The 23892-nt window shown below is 41.6% G+C and overlaps 1 long non-coding RNA gene across 2 annotated transcripts in view; it reads right to left on the bottom strand.

The window, feature by feature from the left end:
• Nucleotides 1-23892, bottom strand: part of LOC311241788 — a 587847-nt gene that overhangs the window by 533923 nt on the left and 30032 nt on the right. The window contains exon 3 of one of the 2 annotated variants that reach the window (XR_014620577.1): nucleotides 21111-21328. The exons of the other annotated variant lie outside the window; for it this stretch is intronic. This is a non-coding gene — a long non-coding RNA (uncharacterized lncRNA). Of the gene's footprint in view, nucleotides 1-21110; nucleotides 21329-23892 lie in introns of those variants that run through there. 2 annotated transcript variants of the gene reach the window in all.

The raw sequence follows: 23892 nt of genomic DNA, 5'->3' as shown, positions 1-23892 counted from the left end.
GTAACGATAATCAATAGTTTAACATCAAATTCCGGTTAATCATGATTATTATGCCCTCTAAAGTAAATGTTGCTGTATTTATAAAGGACCTTTCAATACAGTTAAATAACAAGAGCTTCCCAAATCAAATGTAAATCAAAATAAAAACTGGATTTTACACATTAAGAAAATGCCTGCAGTTTTTTTTTTTAAATTAAATCAAGATTAAAATACAAAGTGCTTAACGAAGAAGTCATATAAAATAAATGCAACACAATAATTGAAATGGGAATAAAACAACAATAAATAACACTAGTGGTAATGAAGTAATGAATTAGATAAGAGCTAATCAAATAAAATACCCTGGTGAGACAGACTCTGTGACCGCTATGAGGGCCGTCTCTGTGGAGTGACCAGTCCTGAAGCCTGACTGATTAGGGTCTAGGAGGTCATTCTGTAAGAGATAATCAGTAGTGAGTTGGTTGGATACAGCAGCACGTTCAAGTGATTTAGAAAGGAAGGAGGGAAGAGAGACGGGACGATAGTTATCTATGACGGTGGGGTTCATGTTTTTTTTTTATGAGCGGTGTGACTCTGGCTTGTTTTAGGGAGGTGGGAACCAGACCATACCAAATAGTGTCAGACCGAATCACCCACGTCATTAGTTTAACCATTTATTATAATGCAGAATAAATGCCAATGGTAATAGTTATTCTTGGTGAGGTGGTTCTACTCTTAGGGGTGCTCCCTGCTGCAAGAGAGATTAAAGCATAAGGTTTCATGTTGCTCCATGTGAGTAGACCTTTAGGCCGTGGTGGGACATCTTAAATCCAAATGAAAACCTATAGCGAGCTGAAAGGTCCCACTCTATCCTTCCTCATCATAACTATATGGCTGAACACAGCTCTGTTGTTGACACCTTGACTCTCTAGATGTGTTCTGCACATTTACCACTAGAGGGCAGAATGTCCCCATGTATAACCTGAACGTCACTCCTTACAGTGATCCAGGTATATATAGACACTATTATAATAGAGCAATAGGCTACTCTAGGGACATGTTGGCACAGGGTGAAGTTCCACTTGAACCTCTCAGGTGGGTTTTATTCATCACGGAAATGGTCAAATGGACTGCATTTTTATAGCGCTTTTATCCAAAGCGCTGTACAATTTATGCCACACATTCACAGACCGACAGCGGAGGCAGCCATGCCAAGGTGCCAACCTGCTCATCGGGAGCAGTTAGGGGTTAAGTGTCTTGCTCAAGGAAACATCAACACGCTGCCGGGAGGAGTGGGAATCTAACCGGGAACCTTCCAATTACCAGACGACCGCTCTACCTCCACAGATATAATATATGGATGTGCGTCTACCTCTACATGCAGAGCCAGTCCTGACAAAAACAGACGTACAGACTATTGATTGATTGAAAGTCGTGATGGTCAGTCCTTGAAATAATAATCACCTTCAGCAATACAGAATGTTTCAAGATTCAAGAGGTTTATTTGTCACATACATAGCTACCAGGGCATACAGTGAAATGCGGGTGGCCATGCCCACTTTTATTGTCATTAATGTCCATTTTATTATTTAGTATTAATGCACAATCAGCTATTATTTGATTACAAAACACACTAGCTCTCTCTATTACACACACACATACACATAGCCTTCACTCCCAGATATATATCTACCGGTCATCTATGGTTTGATGACTAACTGGTGGCCTCCTAATGACGTCTGACAGAGGTGTTTTTTGATTCATGATTTTATAACAGACCTGTTAAAACATAGCGTCCTTGAAGGAGGTAGAGATAGAACTGATTTTATACCCCCCCCCCCCCCACACACACACACACACACATGATGGCCTTTTTATATGAGTAGCATAGATGTTTGGCAAGTGGATTTGGTTTCTTCATTGAGTGCTTATCCTTATCATTATGGCACAAGTATCTTGTGTTTTTATACAATCACCTGTTGTTTACTAAGATGATGTGATGTTTTGTCTGAAGCATCAGCAGAGAATAGTCATGTGATTGTCATCACTGAAGCACATTAGAACGGTCAGGATTTTACCTTCATTTAACCATTATTAAAAAATGTACAGGAAAATAATGCATTATCATGACATGGGGTTTCCTTCTGGCGTATCTCGCCATCTGCTGGCTGCAACACAGCATTACAACACAAATCATGTCCTGCAATTTATCACAAATTGTTTTCTTTTTAGCTTAATATAAAAAGGAAAACTAAAAGAAACATTGACAACATTCCAAAGCAAAACCAATGGATTATCTTGTGTGGGTATTTGAATAGTCTGAATAAATGTTTTTTCTTAACTATGGGTGTTGTGTTTGTGGCATATTTGATATAAAATACCTCTGCTCTAATGTTTCCTGATGTTTTCAGTGATAAATTAATCCACGTGCCTAATACAAATGCAAAAGCTTTCTAAAAAAGAATACAAATAATAATAACAGACAGAAGATTTGCTTTGATCCCAGACAGACCAGAGATCAAACAGCATGTGGAATAAAATCCTTCTTAATGTTTGTTTTACTTTACTTGGGAGTACCAGATTGGTGGAGTTTACTGCATGTCACGTAGGTTGTCAATCACAGAAACACTATGTTGACTTTGAAATATCCTAAACTTTCTGGCACTCTATTGTCCTATGTGGTGTAATCCTCACCTACCTGGAGACTTAAACAAACATACAGAACTATTTGCAAATGCCATCTGACCCAGGTCTGATCCAAACACGTAAGATAATAAACAATGATCAAATGTATTGTTTCAGTCATCGTAGGTCATCAAAAGTAATTAAGTGGTATAGCATTTCAGATCACATCATCACTGTTACGTGAATCACTACCCACCTTCAAAAACACTCTCAAAAAACACCTACGTGAGACTGCAATTCGAAACTGGCCCCTACAAATGTCCTAACCTAGTTGTACAGTAAATGACCAAGTAAGGCTTTGTCAATATTCCAATGTACAGTGTAAAATGTGTGTGTGTCCCCTTCCCAACCCCCCCCCCCCCCCCCCCACCTCCAATGTACAGCCCTCACCCAACCCACCCAACCCCACCCCACCCAACCAACCTCCTCCAATGTACAGTTTCTATGCCAAATGTATATACACTCCTTTTCTGGACACTTTTGTATCACAAACAGTACTGTATTTGCAAATCTGATATGTCATAAATGTATAGATGTAGCAGTACTGTCTATCTGTATGTCATGTATGTCATATATGTTATGATGAATTGAAAATGGGGGACCCTGGTGTAAACAAGACGAAAGTCTTTCTCTGGTCTGCATCCCCTTAACAATTGTATGTATTGAGCTGTACTGTACTGTACCCATTCTGCAATCTGTTAATAAACTTTTCATTCAATCAATCAAACGTCAACACTTTAACCCTTTCACTACCACACTACCAAAGAGTTAACCCTTTCACCGCAACAATACAGAATGTTAACCATTTCACTGCCACACAACAAAAGGTTAACCCTTTCACAACCACACTACATAAGGTTAACCTTCGGTAGTGAAAGGGTTAAAAGATCAAAGATCCATTAAAACAATGACATCAATTTTAATAATCTTAAGTGAAAAAAGAGCATACATAAGACTCCCCCCCCCCCCCCCCCATGGTACTTCTTGCTTGTGTGTGTGCTGCGTGCATGATATTAATGTTTGACTCTACCGTCTCTAGGAAAATCCATCATGTGTTGATTTTATGTGGGGCACTATGTGTATCCAAGATGGCAACTTTGTATGTTGTTTTTATTTGTTATATGTTACGGTTTATCTGATGAGGAGCAGTCTTGGCCTAGAGTGTACAAACTTCTTCTACTGTTGTCAAGTCTGTTCCTTTATTAATCCCCTTTTTTCAGGTGTTGATTCAGGTGTCATAGCAGCAGGGGGGAGGGGAGGTACAGGGAGAAGAGGTAATAGCAATAGTTACTGTGTGTGTGTGTGTGTGTGTGTGTGTGTGTGTGTGTGTGTGTGTGTGTGTGTGTGTGTGTGTGTGTGTGTGTGTGTGTGTGTGTGTGTGTGTGTGTGTGTGTGTGTGTGTGTGTGTGCGTGTGTGTGTGTGCGTGTGTGTGTGTGTGTGTGTGTGTGTGTGCCAGTGGAGGTTTCTCTATGACAACACGTGAAACACAAATTCACTCATAATTCATAATTATTATTAATTTACATATACCTATATATATATATATATTTTTTTTTTATTATTATTATTATTATTATTATTATTATTTTCTTTTTTTATTATAAATGTTTACCCCTGTAAAAATAAAAAGCCAGTGAATATTTTCTTCTTCAAAAATGGCCAAAAAAATTTACAGCTCTGAGCAGGCCTGCACTGCAGTAATGCCTGCAGTAATTATTTGTGCAGAATAACTGCACAGGTTGACCCATTGTTAAATAAATAATAAATAATAGCCAATCAAAATAGGCTATTAATGTCATCTAAGCACGGTCTGTGCATTTAAACTCTTGCCATTGAATGGAGGATTTAATGATTGACAGCCCTTGACATCCAATACACGGAGGTGGAATGATTGGCAGCCTTGCAAATCCAATCAGAGTATGGCTCCTACGTCTGCAGCTCTGTAGCTACACGGCTGTTTCTCCCCTCGAGGGATTGATTGATTGATTGATTGAACATTTTATTAACAGAGCACAGAGGGCAGCCACGTTCGAAACCTCTATATTAGTGTATCTAACATTTAGCACTTTAATAGCAACTTATTTTTTGCGGCGGGACATTTACTGAGGACCAGCACAACAAACCTGTGGATATTATGATTTAACAGGTCTATCTGTCCAGGAGGATGACAACATTATTGCAGGTATAAGCAGGCAGCCTAGCAGTTTCTAGCTTGGATGCTAATAACTACTAACGTTATCACGCTAGCTTGGATGCTAACTAACGTAATTAAGCTGGTCATGGTTCATGGTGAGCTGTTTGTGTTATAACAAGACAGCAAATGAATGAATGAATGAAAACTTTATTTGGGGAATCGCTTGGGTGACTGTCTGAGTGACCACCTGTCGGGAGTCGGAGTCCCGAAAATGGAACGTGTGTCACGCATCAACAGAACAATGTTTAGTGGATTTCGACAGCATCCTCACGCAAATAAAGGATAGATTAGATCACAAAAAGACTGCTGTTTGTTGCATTGCTGGATTTGCAACGGCAGAGGAGGTCATTGAACGTTTCATCAGAAAAGAGCGAAGGATGGATTTCATTTACAAGGAGTGACAGGGACTCTATTTCCTCCTAAGAAGTAACGTCGTCAATGGTGAGTGAAATTCTTTTTTTTTATATTTAGTAGCTGTGTGGGGCGGGTCTGTGTTGATTATGATTATACAGCCTGGTCCTACAGTACACTATACAGCCTGGTCCTACAGTACACTATACAGCCTGGTCCTACAGTACACTATACAGCCTGGTCCTACAGTACACTATACAGCCTGGTCCTACAGTACACTATACAGCCTGGTCCTACAGTACACTATACAGCCTGGTCCTACAGTACACTATACAGCCTGGTCCTACAGTACACTATACAGCCTGGTCCTACAGTACACTATACAGCCTGGTCCTACAGTACACTATACAGCCTGGTCCTACAGTACACTATACAGCCTGGTCCTGCAGTACACTATACAGCCTGGTCCTACAGTACACTCAGGGCCGCCTCAGGGGGTGTGCGAGCAGTGCGGTCGCACAGGGCCTCGCGGGAAGGGGGGCCTCGCAAAATTTTTTTTTTTTTTTTTTTTTTTTTTTTTTTTTTTTATTATTTTTTTTTATTTTTTTTTTTTTTTTTGCGAGGCCCCCCTTCCCGCGAGGCCCTTTTTCATCACAGACCTAAAATCTAGTTTTGCTTATATGCTTATATATTTCACATTAGACACGTTTGTAGAATGTGTCTGACTTCCTGGCTCTGCAGACTGCAGTTTTCCGGTTTCTGCGGATTTGCTGCTCTACAGATTTTAGGATAGTGTTTCCGGCCCGTCCGCCGACCGCCGTAATACCAAATAGAAGAAGAAGACACACGAGGTAGATAATTCAGCGCTATTCAGAGGAGCGAGGCGAGTGGATGTCTTTTCAAAAGAAGGAGAAGAGAACTTGTGAGCAGATAAATCTGTTAGGCAGCAATACGCCGAAAGGTGTCCAGTCTGCCGGAAAGTACTCGAAGAAGAAGAAGAAGAAGAATTACACCGTGGGCCAAGTCTCCTTCCAACTTTACCATTGGCGCCGGCCGCGCCGCATTCATTGATACTGCGTTATGTGAGTCAACCTATGATTATATACCCGCCGTGGACCTGTCCTGACCTATCTATCTTTCTCTCTCTCTGGAGCCAAACTGGTCGACTAGCTAATATATAGTACTACTAGTAGCTAACTGTGTGTGCCTGGTGAGAGCACCTGGCTGTATGTAGACAGTAGCCGCATAGCTTGTTAGCTGTTAGCTAACGCAGAAGCAAGCTATGCGGCTACTACATGCAGCCAGGTGCCTGATTGAGCTAACTGTTAGCCAGTTAGCTGTTTAGCGTCAGCTGGGAACGTTCGTTTGATGCTATCAGTTAGCCTTGAGAATAGCAGGCCCTGGCACTCTGACTACGACATCATCTTTGACAGAAGATGTAGTCGGGCCTGCACCATGACAAGGCTCTGGCCATAGCTTTGTCCCGACAGCGAGAGGCCTTTCGTCAACGTGGAGACCTGTGTTGCAGGCCTTTCGCCCTGCGTTCCTCGTGCAGGTAAAATGTCATGACATTACCCCACTCTTCCTTCCTTCCCCTCCCGAATGTTTTGTTAATAACGATGTTTTTTTCCAGGCAAAACATATGCTACTTCACAACATTTGGAGATACGACATGTGCTGTGTGTGAATGGTCGTTTGTGTAGCTTGGGTAGCGTTGGGCCGTTGGCCAAAGCTGTGTGTGGCCTGGTGTCACAGTACCTGGCTAGCCTATTTAGCTGATGTCGGCCATTGGCTCCTTGCTGCTTTGGTTTCTCTGGTATAGACGCTCTTCTTGTTGGATTTAAGTGTTGATCTTTGTCCTTTTGAATCTCTCATACATGCTATAGTCTCTCTCTAACACACACACATGACAAACACACATGTTCTCTCTCTCTCTCTCTCTCTTTCTAACACACACAGTCTGCCTATGGCGGCCTTTCTCGATGGCTAGGCTGTGCTCAAGGATCTTCAGTCACAGTGCTCAGGTATTCTGCCACTGTGTACTCTCTGTTTAGGGCCAAATAGCATTTCAATTTCTTTCCAATGTGTCTCTCTCTCTCTCTCTCTCTCTCTGTACACTGTATATTGACTGTAGAACGGGAGCTCTCTCTCGCTCTCTCTTTTGCTATATGTTGACTGTATCATGCCCCGCCTCGGGCAGCACTATTATTTAAGAATATGTTGACCGTAAAAAAAAAAAAAAAAAAAATATATATATATATATATTATTATTATTTTTTATTTATTTTTTTACCTTTGGGGGGGGGGGGGGGGGGGGGGGGGGGGGGCCTTGCGTTAAATCTCGCACAGGGCCTCGCATTTCTCCCAGGCGGCCCTGAGTACACTATACAGCCTGGTCCTACAGTACACTATACAGCCTGGTCCTACAGTACACTATACAGCCTGGTCCTACAGTACACTATACAGCCTGGTCCTACAGTACACTATACAGCCTGGTCCTACAGTACACTATACAGCCTGGTCCTACAGCACACTATACAGCCTGGTCCTACAGTACACTATACAGCCTGGTCCTGCAGTACACTATACAGCCTGGTCCTACAGTACACTATACAGCCTGGTCCTACAGCACTCTACTAATCTCCCTCTCCTCTCCCTCTCCTCTCCTCTCCTCTCCTCCTCTCCTCTCCTCCTCTCCTCTCCTCTCCTCTCCTCTCCTCTCCTCTCCTCTCCTCTCCTCTCCTCTCCTCTCCTCTCCTCTCCTCTCCTCTCCTCTCCCTCTCCTCTCCTCTCCTCTCCTCTCCTCTCCTCTCCCTCTCCCTCTCCCTCTCCTCTCCTCTCCTTAATCAGAGTTTCCAACACTATAGGTCTATATGACAGGCGTTGTACTCTTAAACAGTAATGTATATTTGTAGATCTGGTATGTCATAAATGTCTGGATGTAGCAGTACTGTCTATATCTCTGTATGTCATATATAGATGTAGCAGTACTGTCTATTTGTATGTCATGTTATGATGAATTGAAAATGGGGGACCCTGATGTAAACAAGACGAAAGTCTTTCTCTGGTCTGCATCCCCTTAACAATTGTGTGTATTGAGCCGTACTGTATTGTACCCATTCTGCAATCTGTTAAATAAAGTTTTCATTCATTCATTCATTCATTCATTCATTCATTCATTCATTCATTCATTCATTCATTCATTCATTCATTCATTCATTCATTCATTCATTGTCCTTGTGTTACATAGAACCCATCTGTGGCCTCGTGCAGAGGAAGGTGGTAAATACATGTTAAGATATTCCAATGTACAGTTTTGCATACCATTGACTCAGAATGGTCTGTTTTATTGAAATCGTCACAGCAGTATAGTTTGTTTATACTTCAGAAGTATGATATTTAAACATGGTCCCCAAAATGAATGGAAGCGAATGAGGAGCCTGACACCTGGGAGGAATGGGGGTGTTGCAGCGTTGGGGATGTTTAAAAAATATAATTTAATATATAATATAATATAATAATTTGTGCTTCACCTAAAAATTTGGTCAGCAGCCTCCACTGATACACATATATATATATATATATATATATATATCAATACAAATACATATGTTATATAAATATGGGAAAAGTGTGATTTTGCACATTCCCTGTCAGGTCAGTAAATCTGAGAGGTTAAGTTAAGGCTGAAGGTAAGGGTTAGGTTTATAAACACATCTGTAAGAATATGTGGACACATGATGACATTTTCACTGGTGATTACTCAACTACAGCTTGGATCATCTCAGTCTATTGGTTGTCTTTCCTCCTCGTAAAAAAGGAAAAAGAAGAAGAATTAAACCATCACAGATCATAGAAGTGGAGTAATAGGCCTGTTGGTTTTTGACGAGGGCAGGAAATCTATAGCACATGATGTTGACACTCTGATAAATGATTACTACTTGCCAGGACATCAAACACTGATCAAACACTGACAAACCACTGTGACAAAACATAACAATCCACAAACTCAAAGGTCCACGTAGATTCAGAGAAAAGGCCTTGAGCACGGAATGTTTGTGTCGTTCTCTTTCTCCCAACATGGCTGCCTGCTGTAACCGTTGGTAACCATTTTCGAAAGAAAACACCTAACTTCTGTGGGGATTAACTAAAAACTTGGTATCTCAGGTGAGGTCCAATGAGGTTAAGGTTAGAGTTAAGGTAAGAGGTGGATTTATAAGATAGATAAGATAAGGGGCGGCTACGTGGCGTAGTGGGCAAGGCGCTCGCCACAAAATGCTGGAGACGCTGGGCTCGTCAGTTCGAGCCCAGCGCTCCACATTTGCTTTCAGTTTAGCTGGTCGTCTGTACTAATACACATTGGCCGTATTAGGGGGTGGGAAAACTGATGGGTGGGGATCTGGCGTTGTGGACAGCGACTCCAACAGGTCGGTTGGTGCGCCTGCGCAGTAGAATCAGGAAGTGTCGGGGGCAGCGTGAGCCTCCCACGCGTTACTCCTCGCCACTGAGAGATCGAGCTGCGCAGGTGAAAAGATGCGACTGCTGTTACCTCAAGTACCGGAGGGGACTTGTGCTATGTATGACTTAGTCCACATTGCAGCCGGCTTGTGGGAGGCAAGAAACAGCGTCCGTGACAGGGGAGGGTTGAATTGGATGATACGAAAATTGGGATGGGAGAAAATATGGAAAATGTTTTTTGTTTTTTGTTTTTTTAAGTGCATAGCGTATTGTATATTGTATGGTACAATTTACAGTAAGGTGTATGCGTTGCAGTGCAAATGCTTCTTACTGTTGCGCTCCAGAGACCGTTACTGTACCATACACGCTATAGTGCAATGCACGTAAAAAAAAAAAAAAAAAAAAAAAAACATAAGGGAATCGAACTTAGGATCCACAGCCAAGCAGAGTTACCAATTGAGCTAGTTTGTCGATGGTAAAGATGGGGGGATTACTGCTACATAATGCTGCCGCGACGGAGCTCCGCCGCGACAATATTATTAAACAGCGGCTCTGTCATTGAAGTGGGAAAAGTGAGCCGTATTGTATATTAGTACATTGAACAGTGATTAATATTATTAGAGATGACTGATGATATTATTATGACTGATGGCGTTGAAGGCGGAAAGCGCCTGTGAACCACAGCAGCCTCGTTGCCGCGTCGCGGAGCTGCCGCGGGGTGTGGCCGCGGCGGTCACGTGCCTGTCGGGGCCAATCAGGCCTACCCCGGAAATAGCTACAGTTGCGGAACAGCTACAGGCGATCCGCCTGCCCGAGCCCTTTGTTGTAGAGCCTGATGGCTGCCGGTATAAAGGACCGGCCAAGGCGGTTTGTGATGTGTCGGGGGGGGGGGATGAGTCTTAGGCTGAACGTGCTCTTCATTCTGGCTAGCTCCTCGTAGAGGGGGTGAGAGGGTAAGGTTAGAGTTAAGGTAAGAGGTGGGGTTATACATGAGGTTAAGGTTGTGTTTAAGGTAAGAGGTGGGGTTATACATGAGGTTAAGGTTGTGTTTAAGGTAAGAGGTGGGGTTATACATGAGGTTAAGGTTGTGTTTAAGGTAAGAGGTGGGGTTATACATGAGGTTAAGGTTGTGTTTAAGGTAAGAGGTGGGGTTATACATGAGGTTAAGGTTGTGTTTAAGGTAAGAGGTGGGTTTATACATGAGGTTAAGGTTGTGTTTAAGGTAAGAGGTGGGTTTATACATGAGGTTAAGGTTGTGTTTAAGGTAAGAGGTGGGGTTATACATGAGGTTAAGGTTGTGTTTAAGGTAAGAGGTGGGTTTATACATGAAGTTAAGGTTGTGTTTAAGGTTAGAGGTGGGTTTATACATGAGGTTAAGGTTGTGTTTAAGGTAAGAGGTGGGTTTATACATGAGGTTAAGGTTGTGTTTAAGGTAAGAGGTGGGTTTATACATGAGGTTAAGGTTGTGTTTAAGGTAAGAGGTGGGTTTATATATATATATATATATATATATATATATATATATATATATATATATATATATATATATATATATATATATATATATATATATATATATATATATATATATATATATATATAGGTATGTAAATTAATATGAATTATGAGTGAATTTGTGTTTCACGTGTTGTCATAGAGAAACCTCCACTGGCACACACACACACACACACACACACACACACAGTAACTATTGCTATTACCTCTTCTCCCTGTACCTCCCCTCCCCCCTGCTGCTATGACACCTGAATCGACACCTGAAAAAAGGGGATTAATAAAGGAACAATTGACTTGACAACAGTAGAAGAAGTTTGTACACTCTAGGCCGAGACCGCTCCTCATCAGATAAACCGTAACATATAACAAATAAAAACAACATACAAAGTTGCCATCTTGGATACACATAGTGCCCCACATAAAATCAACACATGATGGATTTTCCTAGAGACGGTAGAGTCAAACATTAATATCATGCACGCAGCACACACACAAGCAAGAAGTACCATGGGGGGGGGGGGAGTCTTATGTATGCTCTTTTTTCACTTAAGATTATTAAAATTGATGTCATTGTTTTAATGGATCTTTGATCTTTTAACCCTTTCACTACCGAAGGTTAACCTTATGTAGTGTGGTTGTGAAAGGGTTAACCTTTTGTTGTGTGGCAGTGAAATGGTTAACAGTCTGTCTTGTCACAGTGAAAGGGTTAACCCTTTGGTAGTGTGGTAGTGAAAGGGTTAAAGTGTTGACGTAACAGTGATGATGTGATCTGAGATGCTATACCACTTAATTGCTTTTGATGACCTACGATGACTGAAACAATACATTTGATCATTGTTTATTATCTTACGTGTTTGGATCAGACCTGGGTCAGATGGCATTTGCAAATAGTTCTGTATGTTTGTTTAAGTATCCAGGTAGGTGAGGATTACACCACATAGGACAATAGAGTGCCAGAAAGTTTAGGATATTTCAAAGTCAACATAGTGTACATTTCTGTGATTGACAACCTACGTGACATGCAGTAAACTCCACCAATCTGGTACTCCCAAGTAAAGTAAAACAAACATTAAGAAGGATTTTATTCCACATGCTGTTTGATCTCTGGTCTGTCTGGGATCAAAGCAAATCTTCTGTCTGTTATTATTATTTGTATTCTTTTTTAGAAAGCTTTTGCATTTGTATTAGGCACGTGGATAAATTATTTTCTTGATATGTTGTTCTATGTTTTTATTTAAGAAATAACCGTGGATCTTTGTTTCATTATAGCTCTATTTTATCACTGAAAACATCAGGAAACATTAGAGCAGAGGTATTTTATATCAAATATGCCACAAACACAACACCCATAGTTAAGAAAAAACATTTATTCAGACTATTCAAATACCCACACAAGATAATCCATTGGTTTTGCTTTGGAATGTTGTCAATGTTTCTTTTAGTTTTCCTTTTTATATTACGCTAAAAAGAAAACAATTTGTGATAAATTGCAGGACATGATTTGTGTTGTAATGCTGTGTTGCAGCCAGCAGATGGCGAGGTACGCCAGAAGGAAACCCATGTCATGATAATGCACTGTTACATTATTTTCCTGTACATTTTTTAATAATGGTTAAATGAAGGTAAAATCCTGACCGTTCTAATGTGCTTCAGTGATGACAATCACATGACTATTCTCTGCTGATGCTTCAGACAAAACATCACATCATCTTAGTAAACAACAGGTGATTGTATAAAAACACAAGATACTTGTGCCATAATGATAAGGATAAGCACTCAATGAAGAAACCAAATCCACTTGCCAAACATCTATGCTACTCATATAAAAAGGCCATCATGTGTGTGTGTGTGTGGGGGGGGGGGGGGGGGTATAAAATCAGTTCTATCTCTACCTCCTTCAAGGACGCTGTTTTAACAGGTCTGTTATAAAATCATGAATCAAAAAGCACCTCTGTCAGACGTCATCAGGAGGCCACCAGTTAGTCATCAAACCATAGATGACCGGTAGATATATATCTGGGAGTGAAGGCTATGTGTATGTGTGTGTGTAATAGAGAGAGCTAGTGTGTTTTGTAATCAAATAATAGCTGATTGTGCATTAATACTAAATAATAAAATGGACATTTAATGACAATCAAAGTGGGCTTGGCCACCCGCATTTCACTGTATGCCCCGGTAGCTATGTATGTGACAAATAAACCTCTTGAATCTTGAAACATTCTGTATTGCTGAAGGTGATTATTATTTCAAAGACTGACCATCACGACTTTCAATCAATCAATAGTCTGTACGTCTGTTTTTGTCAGGACTGGCTCTGCATGTAGAGGTAGACGCACATCCATATTATATCTGTGGAGGTAGAGCGGTCGTCTGGTAATTGGAAGGTTCCCGGTTCGATTCCCACTCCTCCTGGCAGCGTGTTGATGTTTCCTTGAGCAAGACACTTAACCCCTAACTGCTCCCGATGAGCAGGTTGGCACCTTGGCATGGCTGCCTCCGCCGTCGGTCTGTGAATGTGTGGCATAAATTGTACAGCGCTTTGGATAAAAGCGCTATAAAAATGCAGTCCATTTGACCATTTCCGTGATGAATAAAACCCACCTGAGAGGTTCAAGTGGAACTTCACCCTGTGCCAACATGTCCCTAGAGTAGCCTATTGCTCTATTATAATAGTGTCTATATATACCTGGATCACTGTAAGGAGTGACGTTCAGGTTATACATGGGGACATTCTGCCCTCTAGTGGTAAATGTGCAGAACACATCTAGAGAGTCAAGGTGTCAACAACAGAGCTGTGTTCAGCCATATAGTTATGATAAGGAAGGATAGAGTGGGACCTTTCAGCTCGCTATAAGGTTTTCATTTGGATTTAAGATGTCCCACCACGGCCTAAAGGTCTACTCACATGGAGCAACATGAACCCTTATGCTTTAATCTCTTGCAGCAGGGAGCACCCCTAAGAGTAGAACCACCTCACCAAGAATAACTATTACCATTGGCATTTATTCTGCATTATAATAAATGGTTAAACTAATGACGTGGGTGATTCGGTCTGACACTATTTGGTACGGTCTGGTTCCCACCTCCCTAAAACAAGCCAGAGTCACACCGCTCATAAAAGAAACAACCATGAACCCCACCGTCATAGATAACTATCGTCCCGTCTCTCTTCCCTCCTTCCTTTCTAAATCACTTGAACGTGCTGCTGTATCCAACCAACTCACTACTGATTATCTCTTACAGAATGACCTCCTAGACCCTAATCAGTCAGGCTTCAGGACTGGTCACTCCACAGAGACGGCCCTCATAGCGGTCACAGAGTCTGTCTCACCAGGGTATTTTATTTGATTAGCTCTTATCTAATTCATTACTTCATTACCACTAGTGTTATTTATTGTTGTTTTATTCCCATTTCAATTATTGTGTTGCATTTATTTTATATGACTTCTTCGTTAAGCACTTTGTATTTTAATCTTGATTTAATTTAAAAAAACAACCTGCAGGCATTTTCTTAATGTGTAAAATCCTGTTTTTATTTTGATTTACATTTGATTTGGGAAGCTCTTGTTATTTAACTGTATTGAAAGGTCCTTTATAAATACAGCAACATTTACTTTGAGGCATAATAATCATGATTAACCGGAATTTGATGTTAAACTATTGATTATCGTTACTGAGGTCTCAGACCTGAAATCCTTCCAGAATGGCTTCTACTTCCCTTCCTAATGACACATTCAGTAAAGACCTATCCACCTGTTTACCTCTCATTCAAAAACTATCGAGTGAATATTTGTTCTATATACTTTGTTAACATTTAGTTCCTCATTAGGTCCAAGGCTCCGCTCAATAGGAGTTCACTCCACCTGGAATATGACCTCTCCTGGATATCTGTATACATCACTGGAATTGGGCTTCCCCCCAGATCTCAATATTGATCATTGAAAACAGGAAGAATGGCTTCTCGTTTACCTGGGCACACAATTAGATATTAGTACCTGGCTCTACTTTTTCATATGTACATGCTTTCCGTTAGTATCTGCACATTTAAACAAGGTTTCTGAAGCACAAGTTAGTGGTGGTGACTAGTGGTCTCCACTCCCAGAGCAGACAATATTGATGGTGACTCTTTGTGAACTGCAGTACATTTGATTCCTAAAGATTAAAAATGTTCTGCCAAAGTGCTGTATTGTTTTAAACCAAGAAGTTTATTCCATTCAATCACATAATACAATATTTTCTATAGCAGTTGTGTCCTGCATGTCTTTCCATCTAAGTGGAACTACCAGATTAGTACCTACGACTGCACAATGACGAGAATAAAATGAATACACATTACACATTTATATTTACCGTTTAATGTCTTCACTATGAACAGAATGTGAAAAATTAAGAGATATATCTTGAATGCATGAACATGTTACTTCAGAGTTACTGAGAGGATTATGTGCTCCAATGTATTCCACTCAGCACTATCAATATATATATGCAGACATCATTGTAAAAACATCACATATAAACACAACACTGCCTTCATGGCACAATCTTGATGTAACTAAGATTCTCTGAAAATAAAAGATAATTTCCATGCATGGATTACTAGATTTCAACCACAATACAATACGTTCTCTTTCCTGGTTGTTAACCAAGATGAAAATAGTGGAGCTAAAGACTGGTCTGGTTCAACAAAGGAAATAAATGATGAAATAACAGACTGGCTGCTGGTGGTGTAGGGTTGATTGAGTAGGACACCATGACTCAACGAGGCCTTCTGATAGCAGGTGGTCATAAGAAGATTTGAAAATGTGTTTTAATAGAGGCCTTGGACTGAATGTTTGTAGTTATTTGTCTTCCAACATGGCTGCCTGTAACATGGCAACAATTGTTTTGAACATGGCAATGGAAGGGACAACAGTTGCTATGTGGAAAACAATGGTTGCTATGTGTATATATTTGAGAAATATATCAACAGGAAAGGCAGTGGAACAGTTTCAAATCTCAACCTTGGTGCTCAACCAAAAATAAAGGGCACATCAAAGGCTCTATCAATAAATATTCATATTAACGTCATTATGGTAGGTGAAAAAATGTGCTGGAGAGCGTGAATGCAAGTCTTGTGGCTAGCTTCTGATTGATGGCGAGCTAGCACCCTTTTCCCATTACTTTGAACCATGAACTAAAAGGCTTGTTATCATACAAACAAGGGACTAAACACGTTTCGCAATTATGCCACAACAATGTGGAACGCCCTACCCACAGCCGTAAAAAAATTTGAATCCTCAGTGTTTCCCACAGGATTTAGTGAGACTGTGGTGGTGGGTGAATCACGAGCCCTCTAGGGGGGCATCCAAGTTTTAAATGTTAAATGCATCAATCTGGTGCACTTTGAGAGCAAAATTAAGAGGCTAGATCTATGATGAACATTGTGCTCAAAACACAAAATCGACTAGACACTAGTCACGACTAGAGCATACATTTGAGCCATCAAAGAAATTAAGCATAAGTGGTTACCTGTGTTGAACTAGTTTATTTTTTAGAAAATAAAAAAAATAGACTGGATTACTATTACGACTACTACCACTGCCAATACTACTGATACATCCCTATTGGCAAACTTTATATAATATTTTATTATTATTATTTTTTTTAAGTATTTTTTTTTTAATATAAATAAAAATATTATATAAATATAATCAAATTGACGGAAATCCGTCTCAAGACGGAACGCTTTAATGCCTGCCCATATCAAACACATTTGCAAAACCTCCTTTTTCCACCTCAGGAACATTTCAAAAACCCGTCCCACACTCACCCTCCCAGATGCTGATAAATCTGGTCCACGCCTTTGTCTCCTCCAGACTGGATTACTGTAACACACTTCTCATCGGGGTTCCTAGCAAGAGTCTTCAGAGGCTCTAATACATCCAGAACAGCGCTGCTAGGGTCCTGATGAGAGTGCCTAAACACGACCACATCACAGCCATCCTCCACTCACTTCACTGGCTCCGCATCACCACCCGGACTGAATACAAAATAATATCCCTTCTGACCCATCAATGCATCCACGGAAACGCTCCCCCCCCCCCCCCCCTACCTCAAAGATCTCCTCACCCCAGAACCCTCCACCTGTAACCTTCGCTCCGCCAACACAAACCGCCTCCTTCCCCCCAGGACCAAGCTCCGCACCCTGGGGGCGACCGGGCCTTCTGCTGGGCTGCTCCTCGCCTGTGGAACGCCCTCCCTGACGACCTCAGACCACTGCTTCCTTTAAAAGAGGACTTAAAACATACCTCTTCACCAAAGCCTTCCCTTAGTTTTCACCTTTTTATACTTGCCTTGTGTGTTTTATCCCCTTTTTATGCTTTACGTCTTGTTTCTTTAATTGCCTAATGTTTTTAAAGTCTGTTTTAGTCTGTTTTTACTCTGTAGCACTCTGAGACTTGGTTTCCAGATATAGAGTGCATTATACATCGAATGTATTATTATTATTATTATTATTATTATTATTATTAATATTATTATTATTATTATTATTATTATTATTATTAATCGGAGGGGCTGTATGTGCAAACGCAGAGTTTACCCTCCCAGCACCCAAGTAATAAAACTGCATAATGCCAAACTGAGCCCATGTCGGGACACAAGCAGATCAATGTTGGCAGAATTCACACAGCGAGTGAGTGGACGTATTGATTAACTAACCATGTTCCAAACACAACAATGTTGCTGATCGTTAAATTAAAGTTAATAGCTTAAAGTTTAGTCTCATCAAGATTTGAGTGAGTTTGCAAGATGCGCCCAATATGTTCTAAACAGTGTGGAGGCGAGCGCCGAGAATGAGACTGCAGCAAAGTCATACAGTTTCACGATTTGTACTGTTGGTCGCTTATTTTACACTGTATTGAATACAATTGATCCAAATTCATTTTCACCTTTATTTGAACTAGAAAAAAGTTCAGATTGCCCTCATCCAATCAATATTTAAATGATGATCTTCATACACAGGAGGAGATATTGTCTCTTTCTACGTCCTGCCCTGCTCTACCTAGGAGCCACCCCTCCTAAACCACAGGCAGTATTTCCTAGTGAGTCCTGTTGCAAAGCTTACAGATGTCAAAGAATAGTTGGGAGGGACACAATCTTTCAAAACTAAAAATGCATTGTTGCATCTATATTTAGCACATAATCTTTTAATAACATTTTTTATTATCCTCTTTTTCTCCGCCTGTTTTTCTGTGCTTTCCCCCCCAATTTAGTCGTTATGCTAATTCCCCCCCCTCCCCTACCTGGTCGTTGTGCGCATGTTCCCCCTACTGGTCGGTACAAGGGAACCATGAAGTCCACCGCATGCTTCCTCCGACACATGCGGAGACAGCCAGTGGCTCTCTTTTCACCTGGCAGCGAGGACTCTCATTGGTGAAGTGTAACGCGTGGGAGGTCACGCTGCCTTCACCACTTCCTGCCTTTTGCTGAGCAGGCGCCCAGACCTGACCTGTAGGTGTCGCTGTCCACAACGCCAGATTACCACCCACAGCTTCCCTCCCCCTAACCCAGCCAAACGAGTTAGTATGACGACCGGCCCAAGCCCCAGGCAATGCTGACTCCGGGAGTCGAGACCGCAGCCTCTTGCATTGGTGACGAGCGCAATCTCCGCTACGCCACCCGACCGCCTCTATTTGATAGAATTTCAATAGAAAATAAACAAAATCAAACACAATTACCACCAGCCAGATAAGGGCCCTTGGGCCTAGAGAGCAAGGCTCCATTTAAACCATGAAACTGGTGTTTGAGGATGAGTGTCAGAAATTCTTCTGATGCAGATCACATTAGTTGGATTGCTGTGTTGTCAAGTATGTTGAGTTTTTAGGCAGATTTCTACACAATTTGAGGGTTTGAAGACCCGAATGAATATAATGGTATATCTCTCCTGTATGAATGAGCTCTTTAAGTGGTCATATCTACTGAAGCTCTTCTCACACTGGTCACAGTAGTAAGGCTACTCTCCTGTATGAATATGGTGGTGTCTCTTTAAACTTCCAGTTTGACTGAAGCTCTTCTCACACTGGTCAGTTATACGGCTTCTCTCCTGTATGAATGCGCTGGTGTTTCTTTAAGCCATCAGAGGTACTGAAGCTCTTCTCACACTGGTCACAGTTATACGGCTTCTCTCCTGTATGAATGCGCTGGTGTATCTTTAAGCTATCAGAGGTACTGAAGCTCTTCTCACACTGGTCACAGTAGTAAGGCTTCTCTCCTGTATGCATGCGCTGGTGTCTCTTTAATTTGGCATATGTACTGAAACTCTTCTCACACTGGTCACAGTGGTGGGGCTTGTCTCCTGTATGAATGCGCTGGTGACTCTTTAAGTTGACATACTGACTGAAGCTCTTCTCACACTGGTCACAGTTATAAGGCTTCTCTCCTGTATGAATGCGCTGATGTGTCTTTAAGTCTCCATTTTGACTGAAGCTCTTCTCACACTGGTCACAGTTATAGGGCTTCTCTCCTGTATGAATGCGCTGATGTGTCTTTAAGTCTCCAGAATGACTGAAGCTCTTCTCACACTGGTCACAGTTATAGGGCTTCTCTCCTGTATGAATGCGCTGGTGTCCTTTTAAGCCTCCAGAGGTACTGAAGCGTGTTCCACATTGGTCACAGTAGTAAGGCTTCTCTCCTGTATGAATGAGCTGATGTGTCTTCAAGTTGGCATATGTACTGAAACTCTTCTCACACTGGTCACAGTTATAAGGCTTCTCTCCTGTATGAATGTGCTGATGTGTCTTCAAGTTGGCATATCTACTGAAACTCTTCTCACACTGGTCACAGTGGTGGGGCTTGTCTCCTGTATGAATGCGCTGGTGACTCTTTAAGTTGGCATATCCACTGAAGCTCTTCTCACACTGGTCACAGTTATAGGGCTTCTCTCCTGTATGAATGCGCTGATGTGTCTTTAAGGCTCCAGAATGACTGAAGCTCTTCTCACACTGGTCACAGTTATAGGGCTTCTCTCCTGTATGAATGCGCTGGTGTTCTTTTAAGCCTCCAGAATGACTGAAGCTCTTCTCACACTGGTCACAGTTATAGGGCTTCTCTCCTGTATGAATGCGCTGGTGTTTCTTTAAGCCTCCAGAGGTACTGAAGCGTGATCCACATTGGTCACAGTAGTAAGGCTTCTCTCCTGTATGAATGCGCTGGTGTCTCTTCAAGTTGGCATATGTACTGAAACTCTTCTCACACTGGTCACAGTTATAAGGCTTCTCTCCTGTATGAATGTGCTGATGTGTCTTCAAGTTGGCATATCTACTGAAACTCTTCTCACACTGGTCACAGTGGTGGGGCTTGTCTCCTGTATGAATGCGCTGGTGACTCTTTAAGTTGGCATATGTACTGAAGCTCTTCTCACACTGGTCACAGTTATAGGGCTTCTCTCCTGTATGAATGCGCTGATGTGTCTTTAAGGCTCCAGAATGACTGAAGCTCTTCTCACACTGGTCACAGTTATAGGGCTTCTCTCCTGTATGAATGCGCTGGTGTTCTTTTAAGCCTCCAGAATGACTGAAGCTCTTCTCACACTGGTCACAGTTATAGGGCTTCTCTCCTGTATGAATGCGCTGGTGTTTCTTTAAGCCTCCAGAGGTACTGAAGCGTGATCCACATTGGTCACAGTAGTAAGGCTTCTCTCCTGTATGAATGCGCTGGTGTCTCTTCAAGTTGGCATATGCACTGAAACTCTTCTCACACTGGTCACAGTGGTGGGGCTTGTCTCCTGTATGAATGCGCTGGTGACTCTTTAAGCTGTCATATCTACTGAAGCTCTTCTCACACTGGTCACAGTTATAAGGCTTCTCTCCTGTATGAATGCGCTGATGTGTCTTTAAGTCTCCATTTTGACTGAAGCTCTTCTCACACTGGTCACAGTTATAGGGCTTCTCTCCTGTATGAATGCGCTGGTGTCCTTTTAAGCCTCCAGAGGTACTGAAGCGTGTTCCACATTGGTCACAGTAGTAAGGCTTCTCTCCTGTATGCATGCGCTGGTGTATTAGAAAAGTGGACTTCTTGATGAAGCGCTTTCCACACTGGTCACAGCAGTGAGGCCTTGACTCGTTCATATCTCTGCTTGTTGTTGGGGAGCAATGCAGCAATTGTACCTGGAGAGGAGAGAAGTACACCAATGAAGAGTTCAGATCTTGTGTGTTTTGCATTTGTTCAGTTTGTATTACTCAAGTTCTAAAAAAAATGTTATCCTCCAAATGTAGTTGTTGATGTGATTTAAAAGTGATTCTGCTCCAAGAAAATTGACCAACATTAATAAAATACTGAGATAAAACCCAACAGGCCTGCAATATGACATTGTGGTTGTATCTGTACTTGTAACAATATCAATGTTGTTCCTAGTTTGTGTTGTTCTGGGGAGCAATTCAGAGTACACAGACCACTAGTAAAGATAATTCAGTCTGAAGTGATATATTCAATGGAATGGATATTATATTAGCAATATCAATTACATGTCAATTACTCCATGTATCGTTTAGCCAAAGAGTAGCCTATTGATCATTTGTTTGTAATATGTTTATCAGATCAAGATCATGAATTAATTTATGATAACTTTTTGCCTGTTTCTTTCAACAGTCTTATAGTATCCAGCATAGTGCCACCCTATAACCTTATAGTATCCAGCATAGTGCCACCCTATAACCTTATAGTATCCAGCATAGTGCCACCCTATAACCTTATAGTATCCAGCATAGTGCCACCCTATAACCTTATAGTATCCAGCATAGTGCCACGCTATAACCTTATAGTATCCAGCATAGTGCCACCCTATAACCTTATAGTATCCAGCATAGTGCCACCCTATAACCTTATAGTATCCAGCACAGTGCCACGCTATAACCTTATAGTATCCAGCATAGTGCCACGCTATGTAAGGGATAGGCTATACATTATCCCGCTTATTACATGGCTAACTTACTAACAATATACCTAATTCATTTTACACCATCGACACGGCAGCCACAAGACAGAACATAACCCCATTCTATTCCCCCCAATTCCTGTGTTGCTCATTTGACATTAAACACCCTTGAAACCGCTCCTATCTCTTCTCGTGTATTCAGCAATTGGGCTGTGCTCCAGACCCCAGTTCTCACAGCTCTAAGACAAACTCTAACCTTAACCAACTTTGAAAGAGTGCCTAAGCTTAACCGTCGAAAGAACTTGCCGTCACGCTCTAAGACAAAGTGTGACTGCATCACAACACAACAGCTAGCATTGATTAACTTACTACTAACCAGAAACTGGCGTCGGCCAATCAGAGAGAGCGTCTCCGAGAAATGCGGCTACAGAAAAAACTGACGTCGGCCAATCAGAGAGAGCGTCTCCGAGAAATGCGGCTACGGAAAGTCTCGACGCTGCTTGCTAGATGATAATAGATCGCTTGGAAAAGCGCCCGGCTTCCATCATAATACATCATATTTCAACGCACAGCGCGTTACGCACTGATTGGCTGCGACGGATACAGCGATGAAACCAGTGCACGGCGTAACTGTAAGCGCTATTGCGTCTAGCCCGAGAGAAATGCGGCTACGGGTTGCCCGAGAGAAATGCGGCTACGGAACGTATTCTCTATCAGTCACTTCCTGTTCATGAAAACAATTATTTATATTTGATATATTAACGTTATATTGTGCATTGGAAACACAAACACTTAAAATGAGTAAATATTATTCATTTTAAACATGTTTATATTATTTATAGGGCTATAAAAAAAAAGAAAAAAAAGTCTTCTTCTTCTCTCTTTTCACCAGGGAGGGCGGCGGTCTAGCGCCCCCATTGACCAGCCGCCACTGTTGTGTACTTATTTTTCTGTTAACTTATTATGGATTGAAAACTGAAAACCTTAATGCACAGTAACTGAACTCAATATTTTTAAGTTCTGGTAACTTATTATTATAATTTTTTTTTACAGTGTAGTCTTGCAATCAAACAAAACTTATTTACATGATATACCTCACATTCACCCTCCATTCACATCCTGGTGTTCTCCTGGTGTTCTCCATTAGGCCTGTAGGTGGAGCTATGACAGCACACGTACAGTACACACACCGATGGTGTGTGATGTGTCCAAAAATGAATGGGTGAGTGAAATGGTCGCACTGTATGCAGCTGTTTGTCTGCATTGCACCCCCCCCCCCCCAACTCAGATTTAGGGTTGATACAACCATCATAATAATATTGTTAATAATAACAATAACAATAATGATGTAAAAATTATCATTAAATGGGGAGCTCCAGTAGCTCACCGCGTATCTCGGCGCTATTTCGGCATCGGGGACGTTCGGTGCGAACCGCGCCCGGTGGCCCACCCCCAGGGCGTGAGACCCCTCTACATATGTTTAGATCCATTCCGTCATCATCCCCCAGATATGAACGAGAATCCGTCGACAACCAAAACAGGTCGTCGGAAGAGGAAAAACCTCCATCCCAGTTGCTTTATAAAAACGCTGTTTTAACCTCAAGCAAACAAGGCGTGCCAGTCATTCGCCTGATCTTCAACAGAACACCCCGAGCTAGCACTATGCGTGCGTCGGGACACAACCACATCAATGAACAGGCTATTTAGACCTGTCATTGAATCCCCAAGGCGCCCAGGGGAACGACAAGAGGGGTGCGATGCTTCCTAACTCCAACCCTTTTTAATAGAAAAGAAAGA

This window comes from Notolepis coatsorum, assembly GCF_963971535.1.
Source record: "Notolepis coatsorum genome assembly, chromosome: 15".
Lineage (NCBI taxonomy): Eukaryota > Metazoa > Chordata > Actinopteri > Aulopiformes > Paralepididae > Notolepis > Notolepis coatsorum.
Note: the sequence above shows the minus strand (reverse complement) of the source record. Positions and strands in the feature narration are given on the sequence as shown.